This window comes from Hemiscyllium ocellatum, chromosome 36 (genome assembly GCF_020745735.1).
Source record: "Hemiscyllium ocellatum isolate sHemOce1 chromosome 36, sHemOce1.pat.X.cur, whole genome shotgun sequence".
NCBI classification, from domain to species: domain Eukaryota; kingdom Metazoa; phylum Chordata; class Chondrichthyes; order Orectolobiformes; family Hemiscylliidae; genus Hemiscyllium; species Hemiscyllium ocellatum.
Genome location: NC_083436.1, coordinates 25,673,676 through 25,687,467, shown reverse-complemented (window position 1 = coordinate 25,687,467; position 13,792 = coordinate 25,673,676).

The following is a 13,792-nucleotide window of genomic DNA, read 5'->3' as shown; positions in this document are numbered from 1 at the left end:
TTGCCTTGTGAAAGCAGCCAACATCATCGAATACCCTTCACACCCCAATTACACTCTTCTTCCACCCTTTTCCATTGGGCAGAAGATACAAAAATTTGAAAACATGTACCAACAGATTCAAGAACAGCTTCTTCCCCAGTGTTATCAGATTTTTGACCAGACCTCATATATTAGAGTTGGTCTTTCTCTGCACCTTCTCTGTAGCTATAACACTATATGCTGTTCTATTACCCTGATGCAACAATGTAAGGTATGGTTTGCTGTATAGAACACAAAACAATTCTTTCTACTGTATTTCAGTACACATGACAATAATAAGTTAAATCAAATCAAAGAACCTCATGGGAGATCTATTATTAATATCATGCCCAGGGTGAGAAATATTGATTGAAGTTACTAACAGTGGTCATCATTCAGGAGAAACCATGATCATGAAGCTGGCTCCCAGGTCTGGCTGGACCTAAAGCTTCAGTTCATTCTGACTTTGCTTGTATTTTCCTTTGGTCATGTCTGCTGGCACCTCATGGCATCATCTGTCCTGACATCACACCCAAAACATCATTCTTCATGAGCAATCCTAGACATTGGACATCTTGCAGCTTTACTACCAGGAATAGGTGATTGACTTCACTGTCACGTGACATCCCCACATAGGCATTTCAAAGGGATGAATGGAATAATACTTGGAGCCTGATTCTTTTCTTCTCTCCCATTCCCAAGAGCCGCAGGGGTTAAAACCGTTGCCCTAAATACTATTAGCTAACTGATTGCAGACCAAAGGTTGAACTTGTGATCTTCCTGCAAATCGGATCTGGAGCTATACAGTCAGAACATATGTGCCAGCAACTGATTGAGTTTGCACAGAGCATTAGTCGAGCCCTGCTTAAAACGTGGTGCACAGTTCTGCTCACAACGTTATGAAAAAGACAGTGAAGAAGTGCAGCAAAGGGCAACTGAATAGATAGCTTGAATTAGATGCTGGGAATATGATGGGAGGCTGCAGGAGCTGGCACTGTTTACTTGGAGGAAGCAAAGGCTCAGAGCGATTTTAAAGAAGGATTTCAGATCCTAAAGGGCATGGATAGAATAAACATCAATATATTTTAGAAAAGGCAGAGGATCTGCAATAAGTGGTCAGAGCTGCAAAGTTAGAATGAGGGTGAAGTTATATTTTAGATCTAATGGAGCACAATGAGTCGAAATAGTGGATGGTTAAAGGAGACAATGGAAGCTCACTGATGCCAGCAATTTTATTAAAGTTGGATAAGTGTATGGGATAAAAAATAAAGACTGAGCAATATGATGAGATGTATTTCTTACACTCTGACCAAATGGATAGCAACAGCCTTTTCAGCATTAATGTAGAGAACAATAGTTCCTTTTTGAAAAATCAAATGTCTGGTTAATATCTGAAGGAATGACATGATGGGATTTAAATCTTTTGCTATTATAAATGATTGAATAAAAGTACTATTCATTAAACACTTTGTCTTTTTGTTGGTAACCTTTACTTGAAACTACAGAAATTAATGGTCCTGTTTAATACTTAACATACACTGCACTTGCTGTTGAAATGTATAACTAGTAACAAACGATTTTTCCTAGCTGTCAAAAAGTTCACATTTCTTTCAAGTGAGTAATAACTTCGAGGAACCCAGTTTTTCTCCAGGTTTGGATGCCTTTCCTTTCCATAAGATTGCTTTCCAGAATTCCTTTAGTTTTTGAAAAGTTTCCTAAATCTATTACCAGTAGTGTAGCCTGTAGCAATGATGCTTCCCCTTTGGTCATCCAGGATGGATTTTCTGGAATTGAATGCTGCAACATGTATCCTTTTGACTAGAGACTATCATTCTATCATATTCACTGTGACAACACTCAGAGCCAAAAGCTTCTTCACCATGCTGACAACACTCAAATGCTACCTTTCTGTGGTATTCATTGCAAACTGTAACCTGATCCCAAAAATGGCTCCTTCTGCCCTCTTCCACATGATGACATGAAACATCATAGCCTTAAATCCAGGTATGGATGCTGATTCATTATTCTTGACACCAGCTCTTTCATCTTGGAGTTAAAGCACAACCATTTCCAACCTGACAGTCTCACTACATCTCTTGGATTTTGGAGACTGAATCTTTCCAGTCAATGCACAAGCTGATGACAATTGTCTTGAAGCATGAATATCTTGCATCTTCTTCACATTAAAACAATCAAAACCTATCTTCAGTTTCCAAAAACCAAATCACGCAGGCTTACTCTGAGGGCAGACTGCAGGACAAGTCACACTACCAGTTTCATTCGAGCTTAAATTGAATGGCTCAAGGTTGGGTGGTCAATGATTTTGCACTAATCTATGCACCATTGAGGGACTGGACCTGACCATGGAGAACCACCCCCTGCCCTTGCTTTTGATCGTCAAAGGCCCCTCTTTCTCCTCAACTCCTTCTGCCCGAGATTCTCACCAAGACGATTTATCTTTCCCATGGATGATTTTCCATCATGGGAGTTCAGGGAGTTTTGTACTGGCAGCAACTTACCCCTCCTCCATGGTGGGACAAAGTCTGCTTGGTCAGTAATTCCTGGTGGCTGGAAGTTCTTCATCCTAGGTCCAATTATGGTTGTGAGTCCTGCAGCAACCAATTCGCTGCTTGATCACTGGAAGATCCTATGGGAGTTCACATCTCAGCAAGGTGCGGGTCACCCTCCCCCAGTCTCTCTTCCTTTTGAACTTAGTCAGCAAATAGGAAGGTATTATCGACAGTCATTAACCCTAACAATCTCATAGACCTCATAATTGCAAAGCTATGACATAGTTCCACATTGGGTAATATGTTTACCAAGTGACCCACTTGAAAGCTGTATTTTGCATTTAATTATGTAGAATTTCCTTCATTTGAAACCAATGTTATGGAATTGCATAGAATCATAGAAGCAAAGAATCGTGTAATACAGAAGAGACCCTTTGGTCCATTGAGTTTGTACCACCAAAATATATGAACTGAGGATTCAATATTCTGTGAGACTAAGAATTGATTAAGTTCCTCTGCTCTTTCTTGTGAAATAATAACTGATAGCAAATGTTCTGTGTGCAGCAGAAAGCCCTGGAAACATCACAGTTACACCAATCACATTTCAGCACTCTCTGACTCATTGTGAACAACACCACAGGAGATTTGTTAGTTAAGTAGGAAAGATGACAAGTGCAGCGTGTGTGGACATGGCATTTTCATTCACGGTAATGCTTGAAAATGTCCAGCCAGTTCCAATCTGCAAAGTTTTCTTACTAAAGAGCAAATAAGCTCTGACTTTTGAGTTTATATGATCTTCTACGCTGTGGTCTTAAAAGGAGTTTTGGGCCTCAGGAGCAGAATAAAATTGAATACCCTGTGCAGTATGACATTCCTGCCTACATAAAATGCCCATCAAATGGTTCAACCAAGATTGGACTTTCACTGATATACATTCAAATGTTAGTGATCAAAGTAAGTTTGTGCAATTTTGATAGAAATCTAGATAACTTTCTGAATACTTGAACAATGCCTAAAACATCATTTCAGTCTTTCACAAAACTTGTATTTTCTATCCATCATTTTTTTCATGGCATTTCATTTGCTTGGTTGAAAAAAGACAACATTTTTATGAAGTTATTGACTCTTCAAAGATTAAATTCTCTCTAATTCTTTTCTAAGACATGCTTCAAATACACTTTTCCTAAAATAAATAATGGATTAATTCTTGTTAAACCTGTGGGACAGCTTTTCTCCAGATTGTAAACATATAACTTCATGATGCATTCATGCTTTACATAACTGTTGTGTCATGATTCAAGTATGGAAGCTTACTGTCTACTGTATGGCTAATGACAGGATTAATTTGAAGGTCACAGTCTGAACTCAGTGTTCATCTCATAATTGCAAACTACATGATCTTTTAACCTCATAATTTGTGACAAAAAGATGATACAACAGAGGGATAGCTGGCAAAATCAAATCAGCATCCCTCTCCTTGGATTTACAACACAGTAAAATTGAAACATCCAATGACCCTCACGATCACCCAATTGTTCCCAACCAAACTTACCAAGTAACAGTGATCAGACATCAAATTTATAGCAAATAAAAACTTGCAATTTATCATTAATAGTGTAACTTCAGCAGAACATTACAAAGAACAAGGCAAATTACTTAATATCTATGATTTAAGCTCAATCTCCTTTAAACCACCACCACACACACAGACAAACAGAGAGAAAGACAGTTGAGCGTTAAATTGAAAGAAAAACAAAGAATTTGTAATTTGCCAGTTCAACCATTTCATGATGGGTAAGAGGTCTTCAGAAATCTTTAAATGATGTGTTGTATTCCAGGCACATAAGATTGTACCTTGCTTTAATTCTGAAGTCACCAATTCACATCAACAACTTATGAAGGCTGCTGGCGACTTTTACTTATTTCTTTCAGTTTGGGGTTCTTTCCTCAGAACCTTCAGCAATTATTCAACTGCGTATAAAACTTGAGAGAGTAAAACTCTAAGTAATTTCCAGCCCAACAGCTTTCACGTACACAGCCCCCTGCCAAAACCCCAGAACAAACCAATTCAAGCTATAGTTTCTTTTCCTTTATCATCATTGTCTATAACTGGCTGCTGAGGAAGATTTGCTCTTGATTGATCCATTCAACATCCAACCACTGCCAATCCTTGAGGAACACATCTTGGTGCTGGAAAGTCTGTAGTGTTGGGGGGAGCAGCAATCAACCTGTAATCTCTCCTTACAGACGCTGCCAGACCCCTGCTGAAAATTTCCAGCATTTTCTCTTTTGGTTTCAGCAATCAACCTGTAATTATCTCTCCAGGTCAGTTCTGACAAACACACATCAGTTTGATTGCTCTCTCTTATGCTGCTGAAAGTTCAAAGTTCAATTCTCGATTTCAGCTCACAATTCCAAACCAAAAATGAGAAAAACAAAGTAAAAACAGTGAGGGTTTCAACAAGAAGAAAAAGCTGGAAGGAGTCAACAGATCTGACAACATCTGTGGAGAGGGAAAGAGAGCTAATCTTTGTCGCTAATCTTGATGACCTTCCAGCAAAGACCATGATTAGTCATGTTGGCTGAAGTGATTAATATTTTTATCACTGCCTTGGATGCTTCATTGTAATCATTTCAGATGTAATTTTAAAAATTTATTTAGGGGATGGTGGCTTCACTGCCTTTGCCATCATTTATTGCACATCCCTACTTACTCTTGAAAATGTAGTAAAGAGCTTCCTTCTTGAACTGGTCCAGACCCATTTGCTGTATGTACCACATACTGTGATACTGGGGAAGGAGTTCCAGGAAGTTGACCCAGCAACAGTGAAGCAATGGCGATATGTTTCCAAGTCAGAATGGTGAGTGGCTTGGAGATGAACTTGCATGTGGTAGTGTTCCCGTATATTTGCTGCTGTCATCCTTCTTTGTGTGCATACTGAAAATAGGTAACAAACTTTCTAAGGGCCGCACATGTCCTGAATTTAATGATGTGATGGTGTCTTAGTCTGCCAGCTGGAGAGAGTCTTGAAGAAGGGTTATGCCCAAAACATTGACTTCTCCACTTCCTGGTGCTGCCTGGCATGTTGTGTTCTTCCAGCCTTCTGCTTATCTACCTTGGAATCCAGCACCTGCAGCGTTTGTTGTCTTTAAGCTAGAAAGCTGAGAGAACTCCTGTTGCATTCATTTCTGGATGTCTATCTCTTCATGGATCCAATGGGTGTCAGCCAATAAGAAGGCCAGCAGCTCTTCAGTCCTAGCAGCACCACCAGGGACTCTGGCTACTTGCTGGTACTGCAGACAAGTTGGACCAGCAACAGTGGAGGAAACCCCAGACTGAGAGTGGAGGTGTGAGTATTTCCAGGGGGTGTTCAGGTAGGCCCCAGGAGACAGGCATTGCTTGTGAAAATGGGGTGAGGGGAATATTTCTAAGGCTGTTACCCTGCCTCATGTGGAGCTTTGATCAGTAGTGGTTCCCAGCAAAGTCCAACTGTGGGACCAGGCTTAATTATGGCCACAAATTGGCCTTCCTTGATCTTCCTCAACCCCCCCCCCCCCCCCCCCCGACTGAATCAGAAGGAGTTGAGAAGGGGACAGCAACTCCGTCCATGTCTTGGTTACTTCAATGTCAAATAACTGGGACCTGAGGGCTAGGGGCCTCACTGAGTTTTAAACAGGGAGTTGGGGCTGCTGTGCTTGTGTTCACGGCCAGGTGCTGAATTTCTGCCTGATTCTGCTCCCCTCAACTTCCTTCTCAATTCTATGTAAATGTGCCTCTTAGTCTGCTCCTCAATTCTACGTAAATGTCCCTCTTAGTCTGCTCCTAAAGGTAAATTACATTCTACCTCGTGCGTTCAGCTTGACATCTAAAGAGTTCCCTCAAGAGTAACTGCAATTTGAAAATGTGAGTAAATTAGCAATTTGTTACTCAACATTAGATCACAATCATGTGGTAATTCCTGCAGTTGTATGCGATGGTTTCTAGCCAAATTCCTTCTAAATATTTAACTGAAGCGACATTCAAGGGCATTCAAGGGCAATTCAAATACATGTTATTGAGACCTTTGGGAACTGCTCGAATCTGCATTACTTGGCACCTGTTGAGACAGCCCTCATTAAATCCAGAAGTGACTTAATTTTTAGGGCGTTATCAAATCAAATGTTAACAACATTATGAAACTTGGAAATTGAATCACTTGAAAATTTGTGTGTATTGTTTTTTTCTGATGATTATAGCAGAAGTTTGTGTCTGTTTAAGGATATGGATAGCTGATTCTGTCAGATCTCTAAGTGTCGGCAAGTGTGAGAAATGACTGAAAATAAATAAGCAGCCACAAAGGACTACCTCATTAACTGGAATTCATAGGGAAATATTTTGACCATCTTTGTACAGTTTGGGACTTGACAGATATCCCTTAGAGTTTCAAGCTCCCACAGCTCCAGGAAATTAATTAGCGAAAAGATCATTTATGTGCACTTTTTCCTAACAGCAATTTCCTTTTGCAAATGGTGATGAAAGCTCTAATGTTTACAGTGTTTTGTCGGGTGTCATCTGGAATAATATAATGGAAAATTCTGTTATTTTTACATGGTCCAACTTCAACAGCTTTAATTGTTCTGTAAATAATGAGCCCGAGGTGCCATATTTCTGGATATGAATTTGTTTATTTTAAAAATTTAAAGCTTGCATATTTGGTAACTCCTGGGACCTGGTCTTCAACTGAGTTTGAAACTCAATCCAAGTTCCAACCCCGCACTGCATCTGTCACCAAAATTGTCAAGTATAACATCCATAATTGGGCTGGTGGCAGTTAGTGATTCTGTGTATCGACAGCAGGTTGGATATACCTGCAAAGCATGAGCAACAAAGACTGATAGCTGTGATGGTAGGGTCTGCCACTGCCTTCAGGATGGGAGGAGGTAGAACAGCTGAGGGCCATCAATCTCACCATGCACAGAAGTGGCCAAACAGACAAATAAGAGGTACTGAATATGAGTTCCCCGATTGGGGCTGTTAACCTGGTCCAATCAGGGAGGCCTGGTGGACCGACATAAACTGGAGTGTCAGAGATTCCGTTCACTCTTACAGCTGACTCTGAGGGAGCTGGATCAGTATTAAAGACTTTCCACATGTAAATAAAGGGTGATAGGAAACCGGCCTCTGTGGAATTATGTTAGGTACTCCACCTGATCTGAAGCAAGATTTCCCCAGATCCCAAATTGATCCTTCTTAAATAATGTCCTTTCATTTCTTCCTGCATTGCACCCAGCAACTGTGCTTTGATGTGCATCAATATGCTTGAGTTTGGTGATTAAGCAATTGAAATTCACCTTCTGCTTTTCCTCAGTCTCATCAAGGAGCTTAACAAATGGGTGTGAACAATGCTCCTACTCTCTCCTCTGACCCGACTCTCACTGTGAAAATCCAGCTTTGTTCCCAAGATGCATGGGAGGCTGCCATGCCGTTTGGGCTCCTGCTTTTCAAAATCTGGTCACACCCACCCTTGTTTCCATGGGTAACTGAAATTGAAAATCCACATCCTTATCTTCTACAGCTTTTTATGCCTATGTTGCCATGAATTCTTCTGATTTTGATTTAATTGTCACATGTACTCAAGTACAAAATTACCACAGTACAGTGAAAAGTGTACAATGTTGCCACACAAGGCACCATCTTAAGTACAATACCCAGTTACAGAATCTGAAGAACAAGGTAGAAAAAAGAACACAGTTAAAAGTTAAACTTTGTGGTGATTATAGTGCAGTGATACCTTCATAGGTTTAAGTAGAAAATATGGAAATAAAGCTGAAAGTTCAAGCATCACAGCCTTTCTAAAGTGCTCAGCCACAGTTGGACTGCACTCTGAGGAATCACCTCAAGATTGGAAATCTCTGCTGAGACCATACCGGGCCGAGAGATCGCCACATACCACCGAAAGACCACCATGCTGGGTGGAGAGACTGCTACGCTGGACCACTGAGGGACCGCCATACTGGGCTGAGAGTCCATCCCTCTGGGCCAGGAGGCTGCCACACCAGGCCGGGAGGCCGCCACGCCAAGCCTCCATTGCACTCAAGCCACTTCCCAAAGACAACATCGCTATTCTTTAAGCATTTTAGCTGTTTTCTTACCACGCTTGCAGACAGTAAGCAGAAACACCTTCAGCCATGTGCATTCACCATCTCAGCATTCACACATAACTCATTCTTCACAAACCTACAGATAGAGATACAAAATGCCAATAAAGGAGAAAAATGAGATGCAGGGATGAACAGCCAACTCTATGGTTTTCAGTCAGGAACAGGAAGTGATAGAAATCAGTAGGACATCTAGACTGAATAGAATTGTAGATGGGAGATTGGTGGCTTGTTGGAGCAAGGTGAATGCTTTTAACTTGTAGTCCAGCGAGCCACAAGAAATCGCAATGCCCATCAACTTCAATATCACAAATTCTCTTCAGAAACCTGGAATAAATGTGAAGCTGTCTGGGACTTATTGAGGATATGAAAGGTTCTGTAGAATGTCACTATCTTTGTTATATAGCGATGTGAGTTACTACATTAATTACTTAAATTTGTGAACCAGAGTTGCACTGTCGGAGATTTCTTGAGTTGTTGTAGTACTTGTACATGGTATAGTCACAACAGGAATAATACAAGGTCAGTTTGTTTTCCATCCATGAAGAATAAAAACTTAACCAAGAAGGAAACGCTTCAGGACAACAGAGTATGGTTGCAGCTGAAGCCCCGAATGAAGGACCCTTCCACATGATGGTGAAAATAACTGGGAGAGAAAATGTGTGAGAAGTGAAGAGAATAATGAGACAGCTCTAATAGGCTTGAAGAGCTTTGGCAGCACTCCCATCATGTCACAAAGAATCAACCTTGCAATGCAGGCTTCAACGCATTAACTAATGGTGATGAAATGCCAGGATCTTTTTTAATGATTAGAGTGGCCACTACATCAGAAGCTGCTAATGAGTGAACAGTGCTGAAATAAGAATCCACAAATGTACTGTGGTGATATAGTAAAATCATTCAATCATCCAGTGGCAAATATTTTAATACAATGCAAGGAACTATTATGATTTGCATTACATCTTTTTTTAGTTCTCATTAACTATTTTGCATCCTCCTATTCAGTGGGATCCCCACCGGGCAACAATAGCAATGAGATATCTTCTATATACACATTTCTATTTTCTTGTTTTCTGTTTTATGGGTACGTCCATTCACTACACTGAATGAGGTGCAGCTCAAGGTGAAATTGCTTCTATCATCCCCTTTACAGGAAACTACAAGGCTTATTTTGGCTAGACTGCATGTTAGCAACTGGTAACAGTTATACTGATGGGATAGGCATTGTTTTAGACACTTGGAGTAGGACCTGATGTTAGGATCACCTCCTTTAAAATCCTACAAGTTCATCATGGTAGGTGGTGCGGATGGCACCACCCCCCAGTATTAACTCTTTCAGGACCACGTATATCTTTGTGTACAACAGGAAAACAACACATACAGACCAAATATTGAACTACAGAAGCAATCATGCCAACACCCACAAATGAAGTTGCATCAGAACATTATTTCGATGAGCCAACACGCACTGCAGCACAGAGGAACTATGCAGAGCAGAGGAAAATCACTTATACCGTGTATTCAAAAATAATGTGTACCCAATGAACACAGTCTGCCGATTTCTCAGCAACAAACCCAAACAAACAGACCAAAACACTTCCAGAAACATTAGCCACTCTCCCCTACATCAAAGACATCTTGGAAATGACTGCCAGACATCTCAGACCCCTTGGCATCATGGTTGCCCTCAAACCCACCAACACACTAAAACAGCAGCTAACGAACTTGAAAGATCCTATACAGACAACGAGCAAGACTAATGTTATTTACAAAATACCGTGCAAGGACTGTAACAAACACTACATTGGACAAACAGGCAGAAAACTAGCCACCAGGATACATGAATATCAACTAGCCACAAAAGGACATGACCCTCTTTCACTAGTATCCTCACATACGGATGAGGAAGGATATCACTTTGACTGGGGCAACACATCCATCCTAGGACAAGCCAACAAAGACACACACAAGAATTCCTAGAAGCATAGCATTCCAACCGGAACTCTATCAACAAACACATCGAGTTAGACTCCATCTACCACCTCCTGAGAAAAGGAACAGGAAGTGACTTCACCACAGGAAATAACATCACCAACCCAAAGAAACCCAAACATATAAATAGAAAGCAGGGATTTTCAGCTGTGCTTCATCTGACGTCCACTGAAGATGTAACTTAATAGAAACATCTAGAAGTTAACCTTCCAGCTCAGTGAGCAAACCTGCATCCATCTTTGTGCCATGATGACAAGTTTTTTTCTATAGTATAACAAAATGCTCTGACATCTCCATCTATCCCAAAGGAGGCATCTCTCTGAATGAGATATTAAAACCTTTACAGGCCTTTTTCCAGATTAATTCACTGAAGAGAATCCCTACAGTGCGGAACCAGGCTATTTAGCCCATCGAGTCCACACTAACCCCCTGAAGAGCACCCAGACCCACCCATCCCTGTAAACCTGCATTTCCCATGGCTCATCCACCTAGCCTGTACCTTCCTGACACTATGGAGCAATTTAGAATGGTCAGTCTACCTAACCTGCACATCTTTGGACTCTGGGAGGAAACCATAGCACCTGAGGAAACCTATGCAGAAACGAGGAGAATGTGCAAGTTCCACACAGACAGTCACCTGAGAATGCATTCAAACCTGGGTCCCTGGCACTGTGAGGCAGCAGTGCTAACCACTGAGCCACAGTCCTGCCCCAGCAGTAAATCTAATAGTGTTTCCTCGCAGTGAATCATGGTGAAATTCTGGACTATCTCTGCTAAATGACCACTGCCAATCATGCTAGTGATCTAAGAATGATCTGAGGAATCCTAAAAATAAGTAATAAAAATTATTGGGCAAATAGGGCTTACACTTCCAAGTGTAAAAGCATCAGTATCTGAGACCTAGCAGTATTAAATCATTCAAACCAGATCTTAACTTACTTGATCATTTGATATTGATCAAAAGTTGTACATCCAAAATTTCCTTTAGAGAATTTGAAATAAAGGACAGATTGTAATGTGTTTGTCTTTCGTATTTAACACATGGATACATTCCAAATGTAATTCTTGTTGTCTACAAGTTGACACAGAAATGCCTATTTAGTAATGGATCTGACAAAATAATGATTGCAAATATATGGAAAAACTGAAGCTGAAAACTATTGCAAATGCACAGTAAATTGAAAGACAGGATGGGTATAAATTCAGTCCAAAAGTAATTAGGCAATATTTTGTGACAAAAGGTTTAACAAAGACATTTTTGCTCTGAAATTCTGAGATGCCTTGTTTATTGAACAAGGTCTGAATGATCCAGATGCATCCGATGCTCTCAAAGACACGTGTCCAAGATTCAGAACTTCAACTATGCCTTGGAAGTGCTGGTGTTGGACTGTGGTGAATGAAGTTAAAAATCACACAACACCAGGTTATAGTCCAACAAGTTTATTTGGAAGCACTAGCTTTCAGAGTGCCTGATGAAAGAGCAGCACTCTGAAAGTTCGTGCTTCCAAATAAACCTGTTGGACTATAACCTGGTGTTGTGTGATTTTGAACTTTAACTACAATGGGTCAATTTATCATTTTGTCCCAAGGTGAGTTTGGAGGAAAAGGACATTTACTTTCTCTTTCTCTCAACAGATGCTGCCTAACCAGCTGAGTTTTTCCAGTGGTTTTATTTCTTATTTTCAGCATCTGCATTGTTTTGAAAGCAAGGAAGTTATGGTGGATTGGTTCATAAAAGACTGGTTTGATTCCCCTTCCCCTGATGTATTGTGTCCATTTTGGCTACAGTGCTTGTGGAAGCATTAGACAGGTTACAGTAGAGTAGATAGATAGAAAATCTTCCCATCAATGGTAGAGTTGAAAACCAGTGGGGTCTGATATAAACTGACTGGCAAATGAACCAACAGAGACTTGGGTAAATATTTGTTAATGCTTTGATGGTTTGGGATTTGAAATGCCTCAGATTGTGGTGGAGACAGATTCAGTTATGGCCATCAAAAGGAAATTAGGTGAGCTGCCAACAAAAGGGAATTTTCACAGCTGCAGAGAAGGGGCAAGGGAGGGGACCAGCTGTGAAAATCTTACACAGAGCCACCATGGACATGATGGGTCAAATGGCCTCCTTCTGAGCTGTACCTAATCTTTGATTCTATCAGTCTCATAAAGGTAAGTCTTCTGCAAAAGTTTGTTAAAGCTTCATGTGCAACAAAAAAAGGTTACAAACTATGCAGAATAAAGTTGTGCATTTCTCGGTAGCTGTTTGTTTTAGATCGGCTATGTGTCGGTATCTGTAAAAAGAGAAGCCCAACTCTGTACCTGGGTCGAGTGTGATTATCCATATTCCCTAGTGGCAATGGAAATGTTCCTTCTGTGCAACAACATGGAATTAAATCTTTAAATGTTGACAATTACCTCAAGGTGTTTCAGTATGATGTTGAACCTAAAATGAGAGCTCTGATTCATCCCCAAACCTGTATTGTTGAAGTAATGATCTAGTGATGCGATGGGTAAAATTGCTGGATGAAAGTGATGAAAAAGATAAAATGCTTGACTAAGAGACTTGAGACAGACAAGTCCTATCTTGGGTACAGCAGCAAGCTTTACTAACAGAGGAAAAAGTATTATCAAAGATCGCTTTTTCAGCTCAATCTGAAATTGTCCATGTGAAGAATTTAGTGCAGGCGATAGGAGTCTTAAGCATATTGTCGCTTTTGGGACAGGACCCCAACAGCTAAATGGCCAGCAATGGGTTTTCCCCAAGATTAGGGACCACAGGAATTGAAATTCTAGTGCCCCCATCAACCCCTCAGAGACAGCTATCGATCCATTGCAGGCCGTAGCACTGGAGGAGGCCTTGAGTAATTGAACAACGAAGGCCAGAGGTAAGTGAGGAATGGATGGGGGTTTTGCTGTGGGAGAGTTAACAGAAAGGACTAGGAGTGAGTCTCAGCAGTTCATCACCTTCCAAATGCTGCATTCCTCAATGGGTGTGTGCCTTACAATGAGGAGCTCTTTGGGACCTATTGCATTTGAGTTTTCTGCTTTCTGCATGTTGACTGCTCTATCCACTAGTGGTTTAACATTAGTAGGTGCAAAATGGTGCCCATATTGGTTATCGGTTGCCCACTGAGGGA